The following is a 22,988-nucleotide window of genomic DNA, read 5'->3' on the forward strand; positions in this document are numbered from 1 at the left end:
TCTTCCTTCTTCATAAAATAACATAGAAAAGTAAATTAAAAAGTATAAAAAGAAAATAAAATCACTTAAAATTACATGATTCAGTAATAAATTAGATTGCCACTTTTGATGCATATGTCTATTTATATGTCTTTAAGATTATATAATGTATAGTTGTACACTCTGATTTTTTTACTAAGTATAAATATTTCTCCATATAGTTAAGAATTATTTGAAAATATGTTCCTTAATCATCATTGTGTATTCTATTATATATCATAACTTAGAAGTTATCTTGGTTTAGAGCATTTATAATAATATCTAGTACTTTTTCAATATTTACTATGTGCTGATCTGTGCTTTCCATATATTAACTCATTTGTGTTCAATTTCCCTCTAGAAAGCACTTTTTGAAATTTTTATTTTTAACTGATATATAGAAACATAAAATTATATTAATAGAGTATTATGGGGTATTAGATAGTGTTTGATATGTGTATATACTGTGTAATATTTAAATCAAATTACATATATTTGCTTCATCAGATATTTTAAATTTCTTTCTGGTGACAACTTTCAAAATCCTGTCTTCGAACTTTTTGAAATGTTCTACACTTTATTATTATCTATGGTCACCCTAGGGTGCAATAGCATATCAGAACCTGTTCCTGGCTTACTCTAACTTAGTATCTGTTGGGAGTCACCCCAGCTCCAAAGACTAACTTCCCTATCCCCGGAGACAGCAGCAGGAAGAGCCATCCAATGGTGAGCCCTGCTGACTCCCATGATCCTTACCCACCAATCAGAAAGCACCCCGTGCCAACTGTCAAACCGTTAAACCGTTAAACTGTAACTGTCAAACTGCCCCCCCCATAAATATGCAGAGCTGTTCCTCAATAAACGGCCACTGTCCCAACGACGAGCCTTGTCCGGTCATTCTTTCATTGGTGCCAAAACCCAGGAGGGGGAATTCCTCGCTGCTCGAGGGTCCCCTCTCTCAAGGCTTGCTGTCCTCGTCCACTCTTTCCAGCGCTGCTACTCACACAACACTGGCTCTTCAGTAGGTGAGTTCCCCTCTCGGGTATCCAACTTCAGAAGGGCTATACGAAGGGGCTTTGACCGTGATCATCTGGCAAACCTCTGACACCCAATGTGGAGGAGAGAAGACACCCCGTCACGACCTTCATGGTCACAGTGGACTCTCTGGAACCCGGTCGCAATTCTCAGAGATCTGTTTAACTTCTGCGTGTGCTCAAAAAAGTGGAAGGAGATCCCTATGTTGAGGCTTTTTCTCTTCATTCTCACCCCTACCTATCCAGCAGATGAACCCCCTCCCTACCAACCTCCCCCGTTGGCTCCATCCAGCTCCTCAGGTGCTCCCCCTGACTCGGCCGACACCTTTAGTTCCCCCCATACTAGGTCCGCCCCTAGTCCCACAAACCATGGCCCCCTTAAGACAGGTTGCTGGACCTGAGGGCATTATCTGGGTACATGTCCCGTTCTCTATGAATGACCTCACGCAACTCGAGCGAAGGTTGGGCTCATTTACCACAGATCCCACCTCTTACTTAAGAGAGTTTCAATGGGTCCTCCAGGCTTATAGCCTCACTCACCATGATATATATATATATATGTATGTTAAAATTGGCTAATATTCTCCTTCCTTAGGAATGTACCAGAGTCTGGGAACTTGCCAGAGCCCATGCGGATGAAACTCACCAAGTTAATCCCAATCACCCTCCAGGGCCACTTGCTGCCCCAGATTAAACTCCCGACTGGGATTATAATACACAAGCTGGCATACAGAGTAGGGACCGATTCTCCGCATGTATTATTGCTGGGCTCAAAAAAGCGGCATGTAAGGCCGTCAATTTCCAAAAATTAATTAATTTCTGGATTGGCTTACGAAAGCCCTTCAGCAGTAGATGCCGAAATTTCAGGATCTACTCGCCCAGGCCCTGCAGGGTGCTTCCTTGGGTCGCTGCCTATCACCACAGGTCAAACCCCCCCCCCCCCACGCCTGCTTCAAGTGTGGCAAGGAGGGACTTTGGGCCAGGGCATGCCCCATACCACACACTCCAAGTACCTCATGCACTAAATGTCAACAACAAGGTCATTGGAGCTCTGACTGTCCTAGATCCCATAGGAGGCCTATGGCCAGGGAATCCTCCAACCTTCTGGGCATGGCAATCAATTGACAGACCCTTGGGTCCTTGTCCAAGGCTGTAACAATCAATAGACAGGAACCCAGGGTGCAGATTCAGGTGGGTGGACGCAAGGTTGACTTTATTCTTGACACTGGGGCTACTTTCTCAGTCCTGACAGAATTCTGGGGGCAAACAGTGCCGTCCACCTCTCCTATTTTCGGGGTAGGAGGAAAGACCATCTATCCAAGAAAGACTCCCCTATTACTCTATTCCATAGACAACTTCCCAACCTCTCAGACATTCCTAGTTATGCCCCAATGTCCAGTTCCTTTGCTCAATACAACAATCAACATCCGGGATCCTGGCATCAGTCAGGCCCCTGAATCGGCCTGTTCATCTTTTCTGGCCCTTTTGGCAGAAGACAGAAACACCATACTAAAAAGGACTCCTTACCTATGAACCTGGTTGACCCGATTGTATGGGTCCCTCACCCCCTCCACTGTTTCCTGCCTACCAGTTAATATTCATCTCATATATCCCAACATCTTCCCCAATCAGGCTCAATACCTCCTGTCCACAAAAGCTCTTCTGGGACTACAACCTACTATTCAGACCTTCTTAGCAAGGGGTACCTCTGTCCTGTTCATTCCCCTTACAATACTCCCATGCTAGCAGTAAAAAAGCCCAACAGGTCCTATCGCTTAGTTCAGGATCTACGATTCATCAACACCTCCGTTAGGCCCATACATATTTTGGTTCCCAGCCCATATATCCTGCTGTCTCAGATCCCCCACACTGCCACCCACTTCTCGGTCATAGAAAGGATGCTTTTTTCTCCATTCTCCTTGCCCCCGAATCACAAGACCTCCAATCTTTTCACCCCCAGTGCCCTGAATCCACCCTCCTACAATATATTGATTATCATCTGGCAAATTTCTTTGCCTACCTGCGGGGAGGAAAGCACCCCACCACAGCCTTTAAGGCTACGGTGGCCCTCAAGGACTCCTTCCTTGGGCAGATTTGAACTCGGCTGCTAGAGAGATGCTTACCCTCCCCTTCCTCTCTCTTGCCCTGCCTCTCTCTCTCCCCTCTTTCTGGACCTGGGAGTATCCGGCCTCTCCAGGAGGGATCCCAAAAAGCCTTGGCCAAGGTCTCCCATGGCTCTGGCTCCATCCAGGACAAAAGCTGTCAGGATTTGATGACAATCAATCTCCGCAGCTCGAACCTGCCACTTAGGCACTCCTGATTTTTGGCTCTAGTGGGGACACCCCTTTTGCCAATAAATCAGTTTCCTCCTTCTCTGCATCCTCTTCCCTCCTCCTTACATGGGTAATGTGTCTTCTCTGCCGGTCGACTCTCCCCTACAATGCCTCTTGGATCAAATATAGCACCAAGGCCTGGCCCACTTATCCCTTAGACAACCAAAGCAGATGGTCTCTTTTTGGGTTCCTGGATCCCTCCATTCTAAGGGATCTCTACAATTACTGTGAGCATTTAAAAGAAAAAAAGGTGGTAGAGATCGCTTATATGCAGGTTTTCTTCTTGCTCTGATCCAATCCTGCTCTCTGCACCTCTTGCAAACCTCTACAAATTCTTCTAGCCCGTCCAAAGGGCGCTCAACATATGACACAGTTCTACTTAAAGGGATATCGGGCCTCTCCACAAAAGGCCCAAATAGCATGTAAAGAGGTCACATAAAGTAGACAGAAAACAGCTTATTGTGTCTATACCTACACCAAAGACCAAAGATGACATACTTTCCTTCTTGGGTTTGGCTGGGTTCTTCAGGGCTGGATTCCTAATTTCTCCTTCCTCGCCAGGCCGCTATATAATCTGGCCAAGGGCCCCCAAAATGAACCCCTACCCTCAGCAGTAGGGAAGCCCTTTACAATCCTTAAAAAGGCTCTCCTCCAGGCACCCGCCCTGCATCTCCCCAACCTCTCCTGACCCTTCACCCTCTATGTACATGAAAAACAGGGACAAAGTCTGGGCGTTCTGGGTCAAGAATATGGCCCCCACATTTGCACCAGTGGCCTACCTATCCAAATAGCTCAACCCCACCATCAGGGGCTGGCCTCCATGCCTCAGAGCCCTAGCAGCAGCTCATGACCTCCAGAAAGAAGCACACAAGCTTACCTTTGGCTCCCCGCTAACCATCTCATCTCTTCACCATCTAAAGGATTTCCTCATTTACAAGGGGCCAGCCTTGATAGCACCAGAGTTCAGAGCATAGATGGAAGAGGAAGGGCAGGGCATAGGTTAGGCAATCCGGGAGGAACAAGGGGATGGCTTTTCAGTCCTGCTCTCCATTAAACCCTGCCTCCCTCCTCCCATCTTCTCCCTCACAAGATCCCATCCACAAATTCCTGGAGGTATTAGAGACGATTTTACCTTGCCCTACCACCATTTCTGAGGGACCCCTGCCCTCTTCAGACCTCGTCTGGTTCTCAATGGTAGCTCCTTTATACATGAAGGGGTTAAAGTGGTGGGGCATGCTGTCGTTTCCCTCTCATCCATCATAGAGGTGGTACCCAATACCACCAACCAACAAGCTGAACTCATAGCTGCCACAAGGGCATGCAAGCTAGGGGAGGGAAAAACCTTCTCTATATATACAGATTCCAAATATGTCTTCTATATCCTGATCTCCCATGCAGCCATTTGGAAAAAAAGGGGGCTATGGACCACCAGAGGGAAAGCAGTCATTAATTCTGCTCTTATTTCTGGCCTACTACGAGCCTCCAGGCTGCCTTCCCAACTGGGAATAATCCATTGCAAGGCCCATCAAACTGACTCCTCCCTTACCACTATGGGGAATTCCAAGGCCGATCAAGCAGCTAGATCAGCTGCCCTACAGAGCTTTACCTCCTCTCCGCTACTCTTTGTTACCACCGGGGATCAGCCCAAAGATCCCCAGCAACTCTTCCAGTTTCTTTACTCTGTATTCCATCCTAGTCCATAGAGTCTCACTACTTTCCTTCACTCCTTTTTCACCCTTTCCCCACGATCAGGCCTGTGATCATATCCTGGCTGCAGACTGGCAGATTGATTTCACCAACATGCCCCGAGTTCTAGCAAGCGGGCCTCTATGGTAGTTGATCTTACTCACATAATCCCCCATTTCAGGATGCCCACTTCTATCTAATCAGACAATGGCCCAGAATTCACCTCGCAGATAACTCAGGGCCTGGCTCACGTGCTATCACTCCCTTGGCATCTCCATTACCCTTACCACCCTCAGGCTTCCATAAAGGTTGAAAGGACCAATTGGTCTCTTTAAAGAGACCCTCACCAAGCTCACCATGGAATTAAGCTTGGACTGGGTAAAGGTGCTCCCCTTGGCTTTGTTGGCATTATGGCCTTGCAAAGAAGCCTTCTAATCCCTCACCTTTCCAAGTCATGTATGGCCGTCCCCTTGTTCCTCCCGGATTGCCTAACCTATGCCCTGCCCTTCCTCTTCCATCTATGCTCTGAACTCTGGTGCTATCAAGGCTGGCTCCTTCCTGACCTCAGTCTCTCTCAAAACCCTACCTCCTTAACACCTGGTCAACTTGTTTACTATTGCCCACCAGGGGAAAAGCCCCCTCTAAAACCAAAATGGGAGAGTCCTGCTCAGGTGATTATGTGCACTCCCTCAGTGGCCAAACTCAAGCTGTCTAATAACCAACTTACCCTGTGGATTCACATTTCCAGGCTTAAGACCGGCGCTCCTACACCTTCATCAGACCAACTCTTGTCATCCCTCCCCACAAGATCCCCTCAAGCTCCGCCTCTCCTGTGTCTCTGTTCTTAGCCCAATACCTGAGGATGTTCCATAAATGGGTTCTCCTAATGCTCCCCCTCATTTCTGGCCCCTACCTGCCTTGCGGCCACCACTGATGGCCCCCTCTTGAAGGTGCACTTACATCAACTGCTGAATCCCTGGCCTCTCTATGTTAATGAATCAGGCCTTGTGGAAGAAAACATTGTCAAACTTACTGACTTGGCGGCTACCCTAAGGGCCCCCTCCAGCCAGACCCCCTTCTCCTCCTTACTACTTGCTTGGATCTGGCCGGTAGTGGGATCGTAGTGTGTTGTCCTCCTTATGTGCCTGTTCCTTCCCTTTATCATAAAGTTCATTCAGACTCAGGTGGGTAAAATTTCTAATCAAGCTTTTAATCAGCTTCTCCTCAGGAATTACCAACTCCTGGCTACTGGTGATACCTCCAGTCGAGACCTATGCCGAATAGACTGACATCATCATGGATCTGTGGTGGCAAGGAACCTTCATTGATCTGGTTCCTGAAGTTATACCGGTCTTCTCTGCCCTCTTGTGGGGGCTCCTTACTTCCCTCCTCTCTGATTCTCCCAAGCCGCCCCATCTCAGCAGTAAGCAGCCAGAATGAGTTGATGTCCACTCTCATTTAATAACAAAGAGGTGGGAATGTTGGGAGTCTCCCCCGGCTCCAAAGACTAACTTCCCCATCCCCCCCACCAGACAGCGGCAGGAAGAGCCATCCAATGGTGAGTCCTCCTGACTCACATGATCCTTACCCACCAATCAGACTAGCCCTGCTGACTCTCATGATCCTTACCCACCAGTCAGAAAGCAACTCGTGCCACTGTCAAACCGTTAAACTGTAACTGTCAATCCCCCCCATAAATATGCAGAGCTGTTCCTCAATAAACGGGCACTTCCCCATGACGAGCCTTGTCCGGTTGTTCTTTCAGTATCCATGGACCAACCTTTCCCATTCTCCCTACACCCTTCTCCCTCACTAGTGACCACTATTCTACTCTCTACTTCTTTGAGATCAACTTTTTTAGTTTTTACATATAAGTAAAATAATGTGGAATTTGTCTTTCTTTCCTGGCTTATTTCCCTTAACATAAAGATTTCTAGTTCTGCCCATGTTTTTGCAAATGACAGAATTTCATTCTTTTTATGGATGAATAGTATTCCACTGTACCATCATCATATGGTGATGTGCCTTGTGTATATACCATTATCTCTTGGGTAGTTTTCATTTCTAGGCTGTTGTGAATAGTGCTGAAATGATGGGAGTGCAGATGCCTCTTCAACATACTAATTTCATTTCACTACCCAGTAGTGGGATTGCTAGATCATATGGTAATTCTATTTTTAATTTTTGGAGGAACTCTATTTTGTTTTTCATAATGGCTGTACTAATTTAAATTCAGATCAACAACATACAGGGTTCTCATTGCTCCGCATCCTTGCCAGCACTTGTTATCTTTAGTTTTTTTGATAATAGCCATTCTTACTTATTCATTGTGGTTTTAATTTGCATTTCCCTGATGATTCACAATACTGAGCATTTTTTCCATATATCCTTTGGCCATTTGTATGTCTTTTTGAGAAATGTCTGTTTAGATCTATTACCTATTTTTAAATTGGGGAATCTGGTTGTTTTTGGCTATAGTTCCTTATGTACTCCGGATATCAACCTTGCCACATGTATGGTTTGCAAACCATTCTGTAGGAGGTCTGCACTCAGTTGATTGTTTCCCTTGCTGTCACAACACTTTTGATATCCCCATTTTGCAGGTGAGAAAACTGAGGCATTGAGAGATTAACACTCAATTACATAAGTTTATAATTAGAAATTGGTCAGATTGTGATTGGAACTCAACTAGTCTGGCTCCAGAATTTGTAATCCTAACCAGTACTCTGTCTGACTCACTGTATAATAGGTGTGTGTGTGTGTGTGTGTGTGTGTGTGTGTGTGTGTGTATGTGTGTGTGGGGTAGGGGATGAGATCATCACCTGCATTTCTGAGTTTCTACTGAGAAGATTTCTAGGTAAAATAAGTAGGTCAAGAGCTATGAAGACTTCTAAGCTCTTAAAGTATGTTGTTTAGTTTCCCTCTAGAAAGTTCATACCAATTCATATGTACACCATAGCAGGAATGGCCTGCTAGACCCCTGACTCCCATTAGGGTTATTTAATTATGCTTTAGTAACATTGAGATCCCACCAAATAATTAAGATAGTCCAAGGATTCAGGGCTTCCTTGACAATAAAGGAAGTGCAATTATATATAAATATGGAGTCATCTGTGTATATACATTGGATAATACTATATCCTCATTTTCCTGATCCACACAAAAATGAACTTCCTTATACCATCATTACGTGTGTGAAATTGCAAGGCTGTGAGCATATACTAAGATTGCTTGTATCCAAGATTTGGGGGTCATTACACCTGTCAGGGGTGCCTATCAAAATGTGGCCTTATTTTGACAGCTACTGTCATGGGTGATATTTATGGTATTTTCTTGAGCTTTTAGACAGTTGGAAGTCCTTTTACATTAATAATCTTATACTACTCTTTGGTTTAAAAAATAGCATGGTAAAATACATCCTACACACATATATTTTTGCGTTTCATTAGCTTTGGCCAATGTAATGTATATAAAATGCTATATTACATCTGCATTTCCAGGTAACAGTATCATTTGGAAACCCTGGTTTTTTATCTCTGGAAGATAATTTTTCTACTATCATCCCGAATTAAAGGAACACTAAAACTAGTGGGTAGAAATCTGCATGATACCCTACTTGCCACCTTTTTAGAAAAGTTGAGGAAAATTTTATGGCAAAGAAAATTTTAATAATTTCTACAGCGATGTGGACAACTTTGATTAGGAATTTAAAATATTCCTTGTGATTACATGAAAATTAACCATCCATCATCTTTCACTGGTTCTTTGAATTAGTATTCTGTCATCACTATGTTCTGAAGCAAATCTTCATTGAATCAAACGTTTCAGTGAATTTCATTAAGATTCTGTGTTTTTTTAGTGGCAGGTACTGCTTAGATTTTGAATTGCTTTAGATTCTGAAAAGTACACAAGTTGGGATAACCTGGAGCACATAACAAACACACACTCCACTGTGTTGCTTGGGATTCTTTTTCATTTTTATTTTTAAGTGTGACTCTTGGTAGAAGCTTTGTCTTGAACACAATGCCATTGTTAAAAGCGAATGAAATGACTGAAACTGCTGAGGAAAAAAAAAAAAAAGAAAGAAAAACTGGGCTGAAGGATTTATAGCAGACCACTGCAAACCAAACGTTGCAATTATCTGCAGCTGAAAACAAGTAGCTTTTAATGTGTCCATTTGGCCAAGAAGAGAGAGGAGAATTATAGACCATTGCTCTTTCCTCTCCCACTCTCATACTCGGCCTTCTTTATATAGTTTATCATCCATAATTTCAGGATGTGTTTTGCTTCTTTAAGCTGTTTTATCTGTAGGCTTATGAGGTCACTCATGTGTGAATTCCTTTGTTAGTCATCTCACCTTTTGCCTTGATGATAGAAAATTGATCAGGCCTAAAGTACAAGTTCAATAGACAACCCCCTTGGTCCTTTGTCTAGGAGAATAGCTACCATTGAAGGCCATGAGCAGGTTGCTATTAATATGACAGCCTGCTCTATCTCCCACTGTAATTTATAATGAAATACCTAATCTCCATTATTTTGATCCAAGCAGGCGATCCCATGAAAAAGTCTTTTCATCCAGTTCCCAATGGCTGTTACATGAGAAATGGCAAACCAATAATTTTTGTCAAGTTTTTTAAGCCAACAGAAATGCTTTTCCACTGCTACAGTTTCAAAAGGCACAGATAAAGCTCATTCACTGAGATGAATGAAAAAGCCATCTGGGGTTTTTCTTTTTGACTTCCTTTCCTTTTCTCCATCCTTGTAATCAAATTTGAGCAAAATCAAATGGGGCTTTCTATGAAAGTACCTTTTGTTGATCTGAACGAGCTGGTAATTTACAAAATACCCTTCCTTTGTGAGGAAGGCTAAAGAAAAAAAGAATCAGTAGCTTTTAAAGCTGGGCCTTAGTGGGACTCTAAAGGCAATGAAAGCAGTCTGTGTTGAGAGATTGAAATGCATTTCAAAGCCAGGCCTGACTCGGGGTACAAGGAAGAACAGACCTATGTGCATTTTGTAGGAGGAAAAATGTGAATGGAAAAGGGAGAAGGGGAGACAAACAGGGGGAAGATCTGGATAAGACATTTAAAGTCACCATAATTTTGGAGATGCATTCGTCTTATTGAAAATGTGTACGTAACCAGTGATACCGAAGTCGGATATTTGTTCCATCGGGATGCTCAACAATTTGAGCCTTTAAAGTTTGGAGCTGCATGGGTTTGTGGAGAAAGTCGGCTTGTGATGTGTGTGATGTTTTTCTCCAACTTTTTCTTTTTCTTCTTTGCTTTGGGATCTTGTGGGAAGTACCTCAAGAAAACCTGAAGATGCTAATTTTCAGACAACTAACACTTGCTATTTTCCCTCTTTTTGCCTGCTAGATTTCCTCGTGATAGTGATTCTTCTTCACCCTTTTGAATTCAGAAGGATGGCATAGACATCTTAAAAATAGTAAGTAATGTGGTATATTTTCTTCAATCACTGTTAATAGTTAATTGTAATACAGCTGAAATTTGCTTTTTGGAGGAGTTTGGAGTTATATGCATGCCTTGAAGGAAAATAGATTTTGTGCAATATTTGCAGTGTTTGATATAAATTACTTTTGGTTTGATTTAACTGTTACAATATTACTATATTGTAATATTACAATATTACTATAGAGAAAATGCATGTGTTATTCACTATTTTATTCTGCACATTCTGTGATAGCTCAGTATTGTGTGGCATAGAATATATATGTTATTGGCACAAGAGTTTAAGAAACAATATAAAAATTTCAGGGAACTATCTTGAGAATTTTAAGTTTTTTGTTTTATGTCCCACAAGATCTTCCTCATATATTTATGATTTTGGTTCATAGTAGTCATGTTTTCTAAAGACCTATTTATTCTGGAAATAAAATTTTCACTTAAATTATGTGAGCTTATTTCTTCTAAATAAATATCCTGAGGGAGGCAAGAGTTCTTCTGATACGATAAAGCAAACAATTTCTAAGGTAGTTTAAGCAAGGTTCTTAAAATTTAATTTTATTAATTATTTATTAATTATAATTGAAAGAACAAAGCTTTGTTTAAAAATATTTTTCCCCTTTGGGAAAGTGCAAAGTCCTAAAAATAAGACAGACATATATTATCTGAAGACATGATACTCTGGATTAGAGTACATGCCACAAGTATTTTTTTAACATAGATATAGCATTAGCATTTCTAAGTCACGTTGGTATGTGCTATAAATATGTAAATGCCTTAGTCAGAATGAAGCAATATGGGGCAAAATCAGTTCTGATGTCTCGGTGATGACTGGAACAGTATTTGCATTTGTGCTCGTATTACTATAGCAAGTGGGAGCTGAGAATTCCATACAGGCAACCATGAGATACTTGTTTCTGGAGCCAAGAATAAAACAGATTGAATAAATGAAACCAAGTCAGTGCTATGTTGTTTAACCCTTAAGGTGACTGTCAGGTGTTTTTTTTTTTTTTTTTTTTTTTGCCCCATGATGAAATGAGGAATGGGGATCCAGATAATTTCAAAGGGTCTTTATGAGGGCCAGCCCCTCTCCCTTCTGACTGTTCTGCATATCAAATTTGAATTCCTAAAACTTTGTGTTTCAGATGAAGTCTGTTTTCCCTGCTTTCATAGCCTTTGGTCTCTTTTTCCAACTTCCTACATTTATCTTTGCCTGTGGTTTTGAGCCATTTGCTGCCTCCTAATGCCTGACTTTAAAATAGCAGGCCTGGCAAGCTGCCAAAAGGGTGGCAGTGGGGTATTGGCTGGTATTGGTATTGGAATTTCAAGGTTGTTGTTACTTCTGATTCACAGTAGTCGCTACAAAACAGATCACTGGAATCTGAGGGGGTGGAGAGAAGAGTAAAGTTTCTAGGTGTGATTCTTGATGGAGCTGAGTATGTTTCTTCCTGGAAAAAAGCAAGTTGGATTGTTGCGTTGTCTACATGGACTTAATGTTCTAAGTGATCTATCTGCAATGGTGCCATTGTACTTATTGCCTTCAGTCTTAGATTGATAGAGAAATGCAATATATAAAGAAGTTTTGTTTGAGTGATTCTTTTTACTTATTATATTATTTTTCTATTGTTTTCATTTTTTTATATTATCAATTATGATTGTTAAATTAAGACTGCTATTAAAATAATAGTATTGCTGTTACTTTTTATTTTGGAAAAAATGTTTATTATTTAGGTGTGTATGTAATTGTTTTATTGCTAATCCAAACTAGTACCTGGGCAGTAAAGCTTTGTGTTTTGCTTACTAGTTTCATGTCTAGTCAATCTTATAGACATTTTGCAGAATTTCTCTTCCATGCTATCTTTAAGCTCTTACGGTAAGAGCTAGAGGTACCATACATTGGTAGGCAGTGCTTTGGTATCTCAAGACAGTGTTGAGAAATAGGTGTCAGGCCTGAAAATAAGGAAAGACTTACTTTTTCAGCTTATTAAGGATTAACTGTTTGCTCAATTCATCCAATATTAACTGTTCTGAAGCTGTTGTTAGTAGAGCAATGGTTTCTTCTTTCCCTCAGCCTAAGTTTAAACATTGCTCTATACACACCTGCATTTGGGGGAACTAGAGAGCTAGTTAATTCCCACTTGACTACCAGGGTAAGAGGAACCGTCTCAAATCTTTGCTTTCAGGCCTTCCCATTCCTACATATAATAACTGATACATGACACACTGCACTCTTTGTGAAGCCAAAACAGCAAACAATCACTCCTGAAAAGTTTGGGAAACTAGATCTCTGATGTATCTTCAAAAGTTTTCAGGGGAAAGGAAAAGGGTGACACATTTGTGAAAACTCTGAAGCATCTGAGATTAACCTTAGGTTTAGTTTTCTTTCTTATGAAGTTAAGACTATGAGCTTATGGTAGCTTTTCCATTATAGCAGCGCTTGGAGGTTTTACTGTTTTCACAGACTAGCAAGAGTGAAGAGGTGGCTCATGAAGCTCATTCCTCCCAATGTGGTCCTGGGCCCTGATTAAGCTCTGTAGGAGCTGTTACTGGAAGGTTGTTCTCTATCATCTCAGGCAGGGTCCAGTAAATGTGCCCATGCTTTTATGTCCTTACAAGCTACAGGTTGCTTGACTGATTAGTAAAAGTTTTCTAAGGGGTGCATAAGAATGGTTGGCTTGGTTTTAACTTCAGTCTATATTGATGCTGCCTCTGGGTTGATACAGGCAGTTTTGAGCCTCACTTTCCTCGAGTGTCAAAAGACTGTTTTCTGCCCTTTGCATTGTTTTTCTTGCCTTCCGTGGGCTAAGCAGACATTTTGGGATGTACTTTTTGGTATGAATATGGTAGTTGTGTTTAGTCAGCTTAGTTGGTGATGACATAATGATAAAGACCAGACCAAGTAGTGACTTCACTACTAACCCTTGAAAGGAGCCAACTTTTGATGACAAAGGGGTCCAGTTATGGGAAAGCTTTTTTTTTTTAAAGAATGTCAAAACCACTCCAATTAATGATCACACAACCCTACAAAACTGTAAGCATGGCGGCAACATCTAAAATAAAGAAACATTTGCCAATCCCATCATGTCCTGAAGTTCAGAATGGGGAAACTGGGAGCATAATAAACATAAAATTAATTCATCTTATAGCACCACCTTTTGTAAATTATTTGATGCAGGTTGTAATATAATGCAATAGATATAGTAACCAAATAATTAGAATAGAGAAAAGTATAAGTTAGTTTAAGACTTAGAAAAAAGGAACCATGTAAATATAAAGGTCATGCATTTAAAAACATTTTTAAAAAAATTTTAAGTCACAAATTTGGATCAAGGTTTTCAGCAGCTAAAACAAAAATGGAAGAAAAAAACCATCAGAAGGGTGACTTCATCCTGTGAGCATTTTGTACACACTATTCCTAGTCCTCACAACAACACTGAAGCTGGCTATTTCTACCCTTATTTTACATTGAAAAAAAATGCAAGAACATAGGGATTCAGTAACTTGCCTTTATTATGCAGTCAATGTATGCCTCCAACATACACCTGCACTAAATTTGCTTCTTGCCCAAGGCCAATCCAGAATCATAGACCTCATATCTTTTTTGAATTTCTCTAAGAGAATCCACTTTTAAAGAAAAGGGAGTAGACCCTGAAGATTTTACTGAGAGGGAGCTGGGAGGGTTTACTTTGCCTTTCCCATACCAAACCCCATACATGTCCCTACGGAATACTCTGCAAAGTGCCTTGTTAGCTTGCTAAAACTGGAGGGTCTTCTCTTTGACCTTCCTTCATGCTCCTCCCAGCTTCTCTGAACATATTCTTCCATTCCTGGATTCCCTTTTCTCTCTTCCTCTTTATTATATAGGAACATATATATTATATAGTAACTCATGCCTCTATTATATAGGAAGAGTATGATATTTTAGCTCCTAAAACTAAACTTGCATATTTAAGACCAGTGCCATACATAGCACATTCCCATAAGCCTTCTGGGTAACTGTTCTTATCTTGCTTAGTAGTAATGAGGATGATGTAGCAATTGAAATAATCCCATTATACACATTGATTTAGGGAAAAACATACCAGTCTTTTGGTTTCTCAGGCACTTGATTCTGACAGAATATTCTTCCCTGGGACTTTAAGGAGGACCCAAGGAGAGTGTCCATCAGCAGGCATTACAAGTGATTTTATTACTTTTTCACTTATAGTTACCCTGATGACTGAGTCCAAGGTTCTATAGCAAACCAGCAAGCAAGCAAACAAACAACAAAACTCCAGAAAATGTTATTTGAATGGGGCCAAGGCCAAGTAATTAAGGGACAGCTTTGATCACAAAGTTAAGGATGGAGAGAGAGGTGAAGTTGAGAATGAGAAAGGAAAGGAGAAAGAATTCACCTCATAATAGAATTCTGTAAATTAATTTGAGTCTTCTTTTTCAGCATATCTCATGAATTCTATTTTATGTTGCAATAGAAAACTAAATTATATATTTATATATTAAATGAGCAAGGTCAAATTTATTTAAATGATAATAGCATGTTAATGTTTAGAAAGGAAAAGAAGGCTCACCCAATATCCTGAAAAATAGAAACCAAGGCTTCAGGTTTAATATCACAATGATTCCGACTTGTGTTAATGTACATTGAATCCTGTGATTAGGTACTAGGGCTTTTATCAGTTCAGCTTCTATGTACTCTTTTAAGAAAATTTGAAGAGAGAAGTGGATGAATCAACTACAATGGCTCAACACATAAAATTTGCTTTGCATTTGGAACATGGAGTGAAAATTGAGAAATATTTTATAAAACCTTTTGAAACCCCAGGTTCAGAAAGTCTTCAGAGACACATTTGCTGCACACTGATATATTTTCTGCATACGTTTTCTTTTAAGTTTCTTGGGGGCTTTGCTTCTGTATTTTGGCTTAAATAGTTGATGTTACATGGCTCTTGGAGCCTTGAACTTGACTGTCAGTCAATGTAGCTCTTTTAGGAGAGGATGTCAAATATGCCAGCCATCCAAAATTGCCTACATTGTCATAGCTCTAATGAGTATGTCCTTCAAGAATGAATTAGAGGCTAAAAATAAATGCCTTTTGATGTTCACAGACTCCTTATAAAGTGCTCTGCAACCAATATGAAAGATTGTAATTTTTTCCTCTCACTAAGACAGTTACAAGAACAGATTTAATAATGTATGCTTTCTTTCATCAGAAGGGTAAGCTCTCTTAATAAATGTACGCTGGATCATTATGGTGAAAAGACATAGGCAGAGTGACAAAAGTGTGCCGTGAAAACACTCCCAACAAACCCTCAGCTATTTTCCATTTCCTGCAGACTGAAGGAAGGGCAAAGTCCTTCATCCCTGGGAATCATTTAGTGACCTCACAGTTCAAACGGGGAAACCACAAGGATATAGTGAAATGAAGATGTGAGCAAAGGGCCAGTTAAGACTTCCCCTCTAGCTTTATTGTGCAGAAATTTTGAGATTCATTCATGAATTCAGGATTTTGCTTGTCTTTTGGAGAAACAGATCTGGATATAAGGCTCTTTTTTATTTTTAAAAATTCTAATTTGTTATATAAAAAAAGCAGAATGCATTACAATTCATATTACACATATGGAGCACAATTTTTCATATCTCTGGTTATACACAAGGTCACACCATTTGTGTCTTCACACATGTTCTTAGGGTAATGATGTCCATCTCATTCCACCATCTTTCCTACCCTCCTCCCAACTCCCTTCCCTCCCTCCCCTTTTGCCCTTTGCCCTATCTAGAGAGGATATAAGGCTCTTGAAGCACAGAGCAGAGATCTGCCCTGTCTACTTTTCTTGAATGATTTCCTCAAAAGCAGCTTAGTTTTCTTTTTGGGATAGTAAACATGGCCAAGGAGATTGTCACTTGTAATTTCTCACAGAAAACTAACAAGTGAAAGAGTTATTTTTTTGTCTTCTCAAATAAATACATAAGTAATCCATTATAATTGAAGTGAAAATGTAAAGAATTGAATCAAGGAAAGGAGAAGACTTAGAAATGGAAAGGGAGGGTAGCAGACGGAGGCATGGAGGTCAGAAAGAGGAAATTCTAGGAATAAACTAAGTTTTAAAACAATTCATTTCTGTTGAAGTCTTTCTCTAACTTGTTCAAAGTGTTGATTTAGTGACCACTCTTGTGCTTAGGGGGTCAGAAACGTGCAAAGACTTTATAGCCTAATGTCACACCATTCAGAGATGCACTCTGCCTTAGGGAGCATCTACCACTGGGTCATCAATGGGAGCATGAGCAGTAGAAGGGGAAAGTGACTCACCAGGATGCTGTAGTCTCCAGGTTGCTGTTTATTGCTCCCCAAAGCATATTTAATATCCTAGAATAATTTTACATTGAGTCCATGCAAAATTACTATTGTTAAAATTTCAACATCTTAAGTTAATATTCCACAGAACTGCCTTGGTTTGATTTTGAGGGGATAGGATGAAGGTGAGTTATTCTCAGCCTACAAAAGGCTCTGGGTAAGGTGCTGGGCAACTTATCAGATGTATTTGATACATGGAGACTGTAAGATTTTACATATTTATTCAAAAGAGGGTAGGAGTAAAAATACTTCCAGAAACACTAACCTGAGCCAGAAAGAAGAACAGTTTGGGAAGTGTTCTTCACTTGACAAATACCTATGGCACATTCTACTTTTTGATACTACTACTACTATGACATCCAGGTGATGATGTCTAATAAGAATTGGGTATGTAAATAGAGAGCTCAGATGAGTTATGGCTTGAGACAGAGATTTGGGATCATCTATCAACAGAAATGTCAAGCATGGACGAAGAAGTATCTTTTGTTGTATATAACACAAAGAGTTAATGGTTGACTTTGGTCAGCGCAGTTTGAGTTGAGGAAAAATATGGAAGACAGTTTGAAGAAAGTAGGAAGTAAGAGAGAAGGGACTGCACCTGTAGATAATCCTTTCAGGCAGCTTCACTGGGAAAGGGAAGACTGGAATAAATCTCCAAGATGGAGTGAAAATTTGGAATCAAGGGAGAGCTTTTAAAATGGGAGGTGATTCGGTACAAAGTATTTCAACATGTATGACTCAGCCAAGCAATTACTGTTTTGTGTACTTTCAAGGTCAGTCAAGTGTAGACACAGAAGGGACACAGGAGAGACACAGGAAAATAGAGTCAGTTATATTCATAGAGCAAAACAGAGTCACATGGGGGTGCGGTCCTCCAAGGAAGCCAGCTTAACCAAATAGATAGGGGATGGAGAGAGAGCATGTGCCTTGATTGAAGGTTAGAAATGGGATACACTAACAAAAAGTGTGAGAGGATTTTACAAGTGTATTTGAATGCCATTAGGACATAGGCAGGGAAAGACAGAGTAGGGAACTCATGACAGGTTGCCTAGACAAGATTGAGCTTGTTTGTGGGCATGTTAAAAATATGAAGTTGTGAAATTTATAATACAACTACCAGTTTACTGAATGTCTGTTAAAAGCCCATTATGAGATAGAATAGGAGATAAGGAATGCATAGTTCTTCCTCTCAGGGATCTTGAAATTAGGTCACTCAATAAGGCTAATCACTAATAAGAGTAGGCTGGACATACAGTTTATCAAAGTATGAGCAGTGTTATGTTATATGTATTAAAATATTGAAGGTTATGCATTGATGTTGGGTCAGGAAAGATATTACAGAGAAAGTAGACCTGAAGGATAAAAGATTCAGAAGGAGGAGGAAAATCAAAGCACAAGGAATGTGATCATAACCCAACACAACACCCCACTCTTCATGGAGTTGTGTTGGGTCATTACACAATAGTCTTAAAGGTCAGGCAGGAAATGTTGAATTCTTACTATGAGGACTTTGAACTCCAGGTTCATAAGTTGGTTTAATCTTGTGAGGTTATGGTTTAGATATGAGGTCCCCCCTCCCCCAAAAGCTCATATATGAGTCACTGCAAGAAAGTTTAGGGGTGAAATGATTGGGTTATGATAGCCTTCACAAAATCAATTCGTTAATCCCATATTAGGGATTAACTGGGTGGCAGGTGGAGTGTGGCTGGAGGTGAGTCACTGGGGGCATGCCTTTGGGGTTTATATTTTGTCCCTGGTGAGTGGGGTTATCTCTCTCTCCTTCCTGGTACCATATCCTGAGTTGATTCCCTCCACCTTTTTTACCATGACTTTGTGCCTCAACTTGAGCCCAGAGAAATGGAATTGGCCACCTATGGACTGAGACTTCTAAAGCTGTGAGTGCCAAATAAACTTTTCCTCCTTTAAAATTGTTCTTTTCAGGTCTTTTGGCCACAGTGGCAAAAAAAAAAATCTGACTAAAACAGTGAGCAATTGGAAATGTTTGGAGACAGGAAGTAAGGCAGCTGGTTAGGAAACTCATGGAACAGACTGGGTGAGAGGCTCCATTATGGTGGAAGTGGTAGGATTCATATGAAAGAGAATTAATACATTCATTAATTCAACAGATATTTACTTATTGCTTACTATGTGTGAGGCAGACATTGGGCCTCTAATCTCAAGGAGCTCCTAGTCACAGTGTCATAAGATATACAACAAAGGGATATAGCCATGAGAAGAGATCAGGTAAGAGGGATATGTGTGTAGAGGAAATAAGGGAGAGGGAGAGAGAGAAATTCACATTTTACTGAAAGGATATAATAGGAGGGGAACCCTGAAATGAGTCTGGGGTTTTGTAACAGGAAGATGCTAGTGATGTTAGCTGGACTGATGTCATCATATGGTGGGGGCAGAATTATAACTTCTGTGGATTTAAGATTAATTAGGAGGTGAGAAATTGAGGACAGGGAGATAGGAGAAACGTGTTCAGAGGTAAATATGTGATGGCTACTGGGGTCAAGAAGTTGGAGAATAAAAGATAAAACATGATTCTACAATTTTGAGTGAATGGTGGCACCACTGGGCCAAACAGGGAGATCAAGAGGACAATGACCTAAATTGAAAGGAGCTTTTGTTTGGCTCTTGATTGAATTTGAAGTATGATAGATGTTTAGTCTGTAGTTCAAAAAGAAGTTTAAAAAATTAAAAAAAAACATTAGAACTAGATACTACATAGAGCTCATTTAGATGTGCATCAAATAGGTAGTTGAAGTCAAGGTCATATAATATAAAACTGTAGAAGGAAGAAAAATATAAAGGACAGGCAAAGGAATGGCAAAGAAGATTACACCAGGAAGTTGACTGATGTGGCATGGGTTTTCAATATATGTGAATGATTAGTATTTTAGAGTCATATGAAATGAAGACAGCACTTGCTGATTGTCTGCTCTGTGCCAAGTCCATGTTATTCCACTTCCCTTTCCCAACCACACATCTAAAGTTGGGCATCATCAGCCGTGTTTCATACATGACCAAACCAGATGTTGACCCCTTGGCTGGGGTCAGAATCAAGAAACCACAGGGTTGAGGTTTGAACACACATTCATCAAAGACTAACAATACAATGAGGTCTTACAATTTTATAAGTAAAATTAGAGTAAAGGAATCAAGGGAAATAACTTAAAGGACCTCTTACTGAATAGGCTCGACGTTCTTTGTTAAGCAAGAGGAGAGGTATCTGCTGAGAGTGAGAGAGGAGATCGAGGAGAGTAAACAAGAATTGAAATAGCAACTGTTGAAAATTAGGTGTCATTAAGACATGAAGGAAAGAAGTTTAGAGAACATGGAATTTCAGTGAACAGAACTGGTAAGTGGAGAGTGATTGTAGAAAATTCTGGAAAATGTAAAATCTCTAGATGTCAAATGATTTTGAAATTCCTGGCAGCATAGAGCTCACAGCTATCTGGAGCTTGGCACGGGAGGAATGGCAGAAGATGCAGGGGCTAGATTTGTGGTTAAGTGTTTGATTGAATGGTCATCCAGGGAGCCCAGACTTGGCAGGAAGGTAAAGAGAGATAGAAAAAGGCCGATGGCCTCAAAATTAGGAGAAATGGAGGGATTTGTGCAAAAGACATTTGGAAAGTCAAGGGTTAGAGGCACAGTGAGAGATGTTTGTAATGACAGTAGATGTTTAAAGCAGGCATGATCCATGTTGGAGTATGGGGCAGAGCTCTGTTAGGAAGTGACTAGTGTGAGGAGGTGGATGGTCAAGGACCTGTTAGGCTGGGACCTAAGGAGGGTTGAATCTATACAACTGAACAGCACACTGGGTCCAGGATGAAAATGCAGCTGGCCATGAAAGCCAGAGTGGAAGCTCTTTGTCAGCATAAGCTAGGCCGACCTAAGGAGCCTGGAAAAGAAAGTAAGGGGAGGAGAAGTTAAGCTAATTAGTGACCTGCTAATGCTTAATTTTTTAAATTTGTTCTTTTTATTTATACATGACAGTATAATGTATTTTGACATATCACACATACATAGAATATAACATGTACCAGTGTGTGGAGTTACATTGGTCATATACTCATATATGAACATAGGAAAGTTATGTCTGTTTAATTCTACTATCTTTTCTATTCCCTTCTCCCTTCTCTTCCCTTTGTTACCTTTTGTCTAATCCAATGGAATTCTATTATTCCCCTCCTCAACCTCCCTTGTTTTGGGTTAGCAATCCCAAATCAGAGAGAATATAGGGCTTTTGGTTATTGGGATTGACTTATTTTACTTAGAATGATATTCTCCAACTCTATCCATTTGCCTGCAAATGCCATAATTTCATTTTTTATGGCTGAGTAATATTCCATTGTGTATATGCATCACATTTTCTTTATCCATTTGTCTGTTGAAGAGCATCTAATTGGTTGGTTCCAAGGCTTAGCTATTATGAATTGAGCTGCTATAAACAAACATGGTTGTAGCTGTGTCAATGTAGTATGCTGATTTTAAATTCTTTGGATATATGCCAAGGAATGGGATAACTGGGTCAAATGGTGGTTCCATTCCAAGTTTTCTGAGAAATATCCATATTCTCTGTGACTTTTTAGTAGGCTCTTACACACATAAACTCATTTAATCTTTACAAGGGACTGGTGCTTTATTACCATTTCAGAGGTGAAGGATCAGAAGTCTTTGTTTTGGGGGTTTTCTGAATATCAATTCATTTGAAGCTTAAAGTAAAAACTTTAAATGGCATTTGTAGCATGCAAATAGTATGCAAGTGATTAAATAATATATGTATATTATTGTATATAACATATGTGTATGTTATATACAATCAACATTTTATACAAACATGCATTAAATTATACTAACCAGATTATTGGAAATTTGTGTCATCAAAATGGGCGCACTAATGTGTTAAGGACTTAATCTTTTCCTACTATTTCCAAGGTATTACATATGGAAATAAAATAATTGACAGCATATTTTCTAATTCTTTGGATATATCAGAAAACTGTGATGAGAACTGAGAAAGAAATGAAATGAATAGCATAAATTTAACATAAACAGACCAAATTCTATTTTATTCTATACAGTGATATTAATATCAAACCTTGAATATTAAAGTATATGCAAAAAATAAGCCATATCTATCTCTGCAAATGACTCTCATACATTACCTCAAATTTATAGATGATGAAACCAAGGCTTGGAGAAGAAAGAAAGAAAAAAAAACAAAACAAAAATCTTGCCCAGCTTTACAGAGTTAGTATTCAAATTCAGATCAGTCTGTGTAAAGCCCGTATTCTTTCCACTACTCCCCCTGTGAAGTCCTAGTACTCTGAAGAAATGTCTTTTATGTTGGTTTCAATGTCTTCTCAAAATGATAAAAGGAAGTGGCAGATTGACAACGTTTATAATAAAAGTAGATTGGACTATCCAGCTCTTAGGAAGAGCTTGCGACAATCTTTCATCACTTTATGCTCTGGTCTTGAATTTGTGCAACACTTTGAAAATCCTTGAAAGTAATCTTGAACTAAAAAGGTAGAAAGTCAGAAAGCTGGATAGATGCTGACGACAATGGGAAGGAAGTTGTCTGTCTACCCACCTTCATGCTGGATGTATGTGTTGGGCTTGTTGGAAATGCCGGACGAAATCCCACACCATCATGGGATAGAGTACCACAGTCTGTATTTCCGGCTATTTTAGCCAATAGGAAAGAAAAATCTTACAACGTTGTGGTGAAATTCTCTCTTTGTTTTGAAATGACTTTACCTAGGTCAGTGAACTCAACATATGTATGTTTCAGCGAAATTAAATCCTTGCTTCTCCCTTGATCTCTCACCTCTGCAGCACTGGAACTTGTGGCCTTTGTCTTCAGGTAAGCTTTACCCACTCCTGTCTTTGCATTGCCATTATCACATCTTCCTGTTTTCTATTCTTTTGCCCTTCGTGAGGAGGTTCATCTTTACTCTTGCTTTTGCAACTTTTACCGTAACCTTATATAACAGCATACTCCTGTTCATTTTTATTCGTTTTGTGTTAGCCGAGGACCTTTTATGACGTCTTCTAGCTCTCTTGAAACTGTAGAGTTTTTCCTATTTTTTTT

The 22,988-nt window shown here is 40.1% G+C and overlaps 1 protein-coding gene and 1 long non-coding RNA gene across 7 annotated transcripts in view; both read left to right on the forward strand.

Annotated features, from left to right (window-relative positions):
• The window catches only part of LOC106145044 (uncharacterized), a 685,031-nt gene that overhangs the window by 130,072 nt on the left and 531,971 nt on the right, over positions 1–22,988 (forward strand). Inside the window, exons 1-2 of one of the 6 annotated variants that reach the window (XR_013436669.1) lie at positions 10,013–10,200; positions 10,447–10,516. The gene's annotated coding sequence lies outside the window, so the exon portion shown is untranslated. Of the gene's footprint in view, positions 1–10,012; positions 10,312–10,446; positions 10,517–22,988 lie in introns of those variants that run through there. The other 5 variants (XR_013436663.1, XR_013436661.1, XR_013436665.1 and 2 more) reach the window with 5 other exon arrangements.
• On the forward strand, positions 896–6,810 carry LOC144375867 (uncharacterized). The gene is made up of 2 exons (XR_013435719.1): positions 896–1,043; positions 6,289–6,810. It is a non-coding gene; the product is annotated as an uncharacterized LOC144375867 (long non-coding RNA).

This window comes from Ictidomys tridecemlineatus, chromosome 3 (assembly GCF_052094955.1).
Source record: "Ictidomys tridecemlineatus isolate mIctTri1 chromosome 3, mIctTri1.hap1, whole genome shotgun sequence".
NCBI lineage: Eukaryota > Metazoa > Chordata > Mammalia > Rodentia > Sciuridae > Ictidomys > Ictidomys tridecemlineatus.